Below are 6,336 nucleotides of genomic sequence, written 5' to 3' on the forward strand. Positions count from 1 at the left end.
ATATTTATATAAGAATTTTCTACAGTGCAGCTCAGCACTTTGGATTAAAGCAAAAACACAGCCATTCCCTATTCTTTTTTTTTTTCTCTTTAAATACAAAACTTATGGTTCTGCCATACGCTTTCCCCTTTTCCAAGAATGGATGTTTTCTGCTTTTCATCCATTACTAATCAATCTTCAAACAGACTAAATCCAATGATTATAACACAACAGAGTGGGAGCAGAGGACTAATATACGAAACAAAGGTTTAACAATGTGCTATTTTCACAAAGAAGTGCTAAGTCTCTCTTCAATTCATCCTCCTTGGGAACAAACAGAAAGTGACTCTAAACATTTGGGTTTGGTTGTTTTGTTTTGTTTTGTTTTGTTTTCTATCTTTCCTTCTCATTTTCTCTGGCGAGTACCTTCCACTTATTTCCAGGTACACATTAGTTTACACCACTGACAAAGCAAAAAGAACAGCCTTGAACCCCCAATAAAACAAAGTTCTGTTCTTATCACTTTCCTGTACCATGCAATTTTTCTTTAATTTATGCAATATGTATCATTAGTAAGATCTGCTATCTTTGTATAGTTTGTACACACCCGCATGAAGTCGGTCCTACGTAAGACAATGCATAAGGCTATGAAAGTGACTAGGAAAGAAGGCAGTTATTCCATGCAGGGGACAGACAAAAGATAAACGAGTGGACTGAAAGTCCTCTATAAGCTCCATCCAGCTCTGTGCTGCAGGTTTCAGAGCACAAAGCAACATTGCACAGGGCAAGCACTGGGCCCAAAGCCTCTGACTCTAATTAATAAAAGAAAAGTCTTCCAAGGTAAGAAGTTCCTTAGCCCAGCCACATTGACTAACTCACAAACTGCTTATGATCCTTTTGGGATCATCTTCCAGGATCCAGTAACAGATGGTTCAGAAAGTAAGAAGTTTCTCTAGGAATGGGGTACTGATAATAGCGCAGCACACACAAGTCAGTTAACAAACTGATCCTGATGAACAGCAGTTTGAAAACTTCAGCCACTATGACAAATGTCAAATGATGGAAATTCCCTTTAGAAATGACTTAAAACACCGTGTCTTAAAATATCAGAAAGCCCAGGATTACTCTCCACAATGTCATGATGCTCTGCCTTCTACCAGTATAAGCACAAGTGTTTATAACCCATATCAAGGAGGAAAATCAGATCTTATTTCCACTTTTTCCAACATGCTGATATTTCCTATGCAAAGTGATTAAGGAGATGTTATTAAATACACATACAATGATAAATATCTCCAAGACATTTTGTGATCCCCAAATCCAAGTGTGGATAGCTTCTACAACATATACCAGTAAGGTAGTAAATTATAACTGAACAATTTAAGTGACTTAAATCCTTAATGATTCTATAAAAAGAAGACTAGAGTATTATATAAAACTTTACAAATACATTCTGCCACCAAATAATCTCTACCCACATTATATTACATCATTGCCTGATAACATTAACCATGAACTTATATATATTTTTGATTTCTATAAAAACCAACAAAGCTGTGGCAATAAACGTGTTGCTTGCCCTTATTATCAAATCATTCATTTCAGGGCAGTGAGTCTTGTTTGAGAGAGCATATTCATAAGCAAAAATTCTCTGCATGATGCATTGAATAAGGCAATGGGCATTTTAATCCTATTTCTGGTGAATTCTCATGTCAATGGGTTAAGAAATTAACATTTACTACTGTGGAAGCATCTACCATGTGCCATATGCTTCAGGAAGTTTCAACTGCTCATTCATGAGTATAGAAATGTTTGTGAGAGCTTGTGAAAAATGAAAATTCCTAGGCCCCAGTCCCATGAATCTGACTTAGTAGATGGGACTAAGCCAGGAAGTATTCCAATAAATAATTACAATGCAGCACACATCTGAAATCCTGACAATTATGATTTTAAAATGGTATAAAAGTGTTTTAAAAGCAGCAGGGCATAAAAATAAAATTAAAATAAAATAAAAGCAACAGATGTTTACAATCTTAGGCAGACAGAGGTAAAAAAAAAAAAAAAAGACTGATAGTTTAATAAGGGACTTGGTTGTTTAAATCTTGGTTCCTTTGACCTGCAGGCAGGGTCTCAAGCCCAAGGATTCAGACTTCAGATGAGATTCAGTTTTCTGAAGAAACTCTTGGGAAATCACTGACTTTTCTGTTCTTAACAATGGGTGAACTTGACATGAATCTCTCCTATCTGTAGAGAGGAGCTGAGCAGGAAAAGAGTCAGCCACTGATAACATTTGATACTTTTCACTCTGTGGGTCAATGACCAGAAGTGCAGCAACTGAATTTTCAGAGATGGAAAAGTTGAGTGAGAAAGTAATTGCAGAAACACTTGGCTCATCTTGCATTATTGACTGGAGACTGGGGGCTCCAGAACAAAAGGCAGTAGGCCTGGCAGCCCGCATAGAAGCAGAGAGGCAGTGGTATGAACCACAGACCAAGGAGAATCTGATTCTCCATAGCTAATCCAGAGCAAGCAAAAACTGCCTAGAGTTAGAGCCAAAGTTCTGGCCTTCTAATTAATTAAAACTAAATATCAAATCACAAATGGGGACCAACCTTGTCAGCTGTGCATGAAGACAAACTTATTTTCCCCCAGCATCCTTCCTACTTAGTACACAAGGGTACAGGGAAAGAGGTAGATGATATCTCTATTTAAATCATATTATTTAAGTCATTCTGTACTTCATTAATAAAACTGTGCAGCAAGATCCTCCACTGTCATCAATAATACTATTAAGGCTCATCAATGTGTTTGGTAAAGGCATTTGAGAAATAAAACCAGCAACCAATGTTTTGAAGCCACTAGAATACAAAATAAATACGACAAAAACAGAAGACACTAAGAGACTCCAAACCTACTTAACTACTAGTAATCTTGTTTGGAATGTTACATTCTTCACAAACTTGGCCTCAGGTTTGTTCAAATCGCTCTTTCTTGAACTTCTGCAGTAAAATGTGCATCAGTGATCCACATTGTCCTCATTGACCTGTTGTTGCTCAGTACTTTCTTCAACCATACCCACAGCAAAACCCAGCACCTCCATCTATCTTACTGAACTGGGAGCCCTGCCACACCTCCCAACCCTTCATTCTGTCCAGTACAGTACTGACTTTTAATGCAAGTTAAAAAGCATCTCAATGATCTAATAGATGGAGGAGAGCTCTTTTCACTCTTATGGAGCTCCTAGTCTCCTAAGCGTGCCACCAAGTATGGCAGTGCTGCAGACCTCACCCTTTAGATCTATAATTTAACTAACAGAGTGCTAGTAAAAAAAAAAACAGAAAGCACTCAGTTGGGATTCATAGGCTTTTAAGCACTGAAACTGTTATATTCCCTGGCAAGTTTAATGTTCCAAATGCATCTCTTCAGTGTCAGTCCAGCCCTCCAACAGGAAAAAGCACAAACAGGGAAAAAGGGGAAAATACTGAGATATTTCTCTTTGAAATGAACGGCAGTGGAGATCTACATATTTAACAGCTGTGGGATTATGCCATGTTTCAGATGCCTTGGTAGCAGTGGGTTGACAATGGCAGGGATGGGGATGTGCAGTCCCTGTCTTTGTGTCACAAACAAACAAGCTGATAAATACATAGTCATGAAGAGTGATAAGCCCTATGATGAGAAAAAGAAAACAATGTTATAAGTAATAAGAACAATCTGCTTAGAATGGTCTCTCTGGGGAGTGGACATTCAGGGTAAGCTGTGCTAAATTGATAAACCGTAGGGAGTGAGGGAAAGAGTATTCCAAGCCAAGTGAACAGCATGTGGAAAAGCCCTGGATGAGTAACAGCTTGATACATTTCGGGAACTGAAATAAATGGCAAGCATGGTTGGAATATAATGTGCAAATAGAAAGACAGGAGCTGCCGTGGGTGAGTTGGAAAAGAGCCACTTAGGGCTTACAGGACTCTGGATTTCATTTGAGCCACAATGGGAGCCACTGAAGGATTTTAGGAAGAAGAATGACATATCCTGAGCTCCAATTTTTTAAAAGATGTATTTATTTATTTTAGAGACCGCATGCATGCAGAGGGAAGGGGCAGAGGGAGAGGGAGTCTTATCAGACTCCACACTCAGCATGGAGCCCTCCACACGGGGCTCACTCTACAACCTCGAGATCACAACCTGAGCTGAAACCAAGAGCAAAGTGCTCAGCCAACTGTGCCACCAACTAGCCTCCTGAGTTTCATTTATTAAAGTTCATACTGCTGACTATGTGGAGAAAGCAAAAATAAAAGCAAGTAGAGAAATACTGTAGGCAGATAAATATGGCAAATAAAGTGATATGACAGAAATGGAAAGAGAGAGAAAGAGATAGGTAAGTAGACAGAGAAATGTAATTAAAAGTAAAATCTCCTCCCAGAAAAATCTCTTCATGAAGACAGGAAAGAAAGAAAACACTTTTGTTATTGAATAAGCATTAATATGATGCACATTACAGGCAACTTGCTAAGAGAATGCAGATGCAATGGAATCTCACTCTTTTAAAGAGCTGAGCAGACACGACCTATTCCATACGTGTTCTCAACATTAGCAATGAGTGGTCTTCAGTAAGAAGCCTTGACAGCACCATTTGTCACACAGTTCATCCTACATTCACCTAGTAACTAGGGTGGCCATACATGTTTGCTAATTGGCTTTATCCAAAGGAAAAATAAATTCATATCATCAGGAAAGAGATAGCTTTGCAACTTGCGGTGCGGCACTGCCAAATTAGATGCCTACTCTCCCCCGGACAATGGAAGACAGGGGCAATAGCTCCTGTGATGTTTACATTTCAAAGACATGGTTCCCAAGTCTTTGAGAAAGACATTTCTGGATCATATCTGTAAAGAGATTATCTGTTAAAAAGATTTATGTACATTTCAAAGAGACAGAATTTATAAGTTTTCTAAAGTAAATGCTCTCAAAGGTGGACAGGGGGGGATCCCTGGGTGGCGCAGCGATTTGGCGCCTGCCTTTGGCCCAGGGCGCGATCCTGGAGACCCGGGATCGAATCCCATGTCGGGCTCCCGGTGCATGGAGCCTGCTTCTCCCTCTGCCTGTGTCTCTGCCTCTCTCTCTCTCTCTCTCTCTCTCTCTCTCTCTCTCTCTGTGACTATCATGGATAAATAAAAATTAAAAAAAAAAGGTGGGCAGGGGGAGTAGTTAGTCTCTTCCTTTATTTTCAACAGATAATTAAACTTATTTTTAATTTGTTTTGGCCCTTACAAGTGATGGATAGATAGAGAGCTAGATAGACAGATTTGAGATTAATGTATTTGGGATAGATGTGAGGACCGAAGAGGGAGGAGAAACTAAGATGACCAGAAGTTTGAGCACTTACATCAGGTATACTGAAAAGAACGTCTCTATGTTCTAAAACACATAAAATGCACATCTGCAGTTTGAAGTGGCTGTCCCATGTGAATGTGATGAAAAACACAAGTAGATGCAGCATCTCCAGGAGACTAATTTCATAAAGTTGCCTCCAACAGCATTCAACACCCAAGAACCAAAGTGCTCAGCTCAGCAATTATGCAGGCAGCCAGCCCCCTAAAAGAGCAGCCACATATCTGTAATTTGGACATGTCCTCGGGACTATCACTAAAACAGGCAAAGGACTTGTTCCAGTTATTAAGGGATTTTCTCTCAGCAACAAACTCAGTCTTCTGTCCTCTGCTTGGATAGGCTGAGTGAGACTTGGTGGGCTCCACTGCTCCTTTAGCCTGTCCCTGAGTGCTGTAAGGTTTTATTCAACTGAAGCGTTTGGGTGGGTGGGAGCAGTTCAGAATAATATGCTCCTTAATAAGAGACACTTTTACCTTTTCTTGAGCTCAGCCTCAGCTCTAATGATGACAATTATAAGAGTAGTCATCTTGGTTAACACTTAGTGACTGCTTATTATGCTGTACTGCTAAATAGATTAGCTCATTTAATCTCTTTTATGGTGCAGTGAGGCAAAAACCCATTTAGTAGATGAAGAAAGTGAAGCACTGATTGGTGAAATAGTCAGTATGCAGCTAGGATTTAAAGTCAAGTCTCCCTCTGACAGACTGTCTGCGGCTGTTTAGTGTTCCTGGTCTCAGCAGATAAGTTTGCTACCTGCGGCCTGGGAATTTCTGTAGATCCTGTGCTTCCTGTGCTCTGTGGAGTTAGAGCCTCAGTGCTTTCCTGTCTCCTGTGTGAGAATGAAGCCTACATGGATGGAAAGTATGTCTTGTACACTATGGTTTCTCTGGAGCCTAGTACTATACCTGGTACCTAGCAGACACTCAATAAATACTTTATAAATGAATTAATTACACCTTTTTAAATGTT

This window comes from Nyctereutes procyonoides, unplaced genomic scaffold (assembly GCF_905146905.1).
Source record: "Nyctereutes procyonoides isolate TBG_1078 unplaced genomic scaffold, NYPRO_anot_genome, whole genome shotgun sequence".
NCBI lineage: Eukaryota > Metazoa > Chordata > Mammalia > Carnivora > Canidae > Nyctereutes > Nyctereutes procyonoides.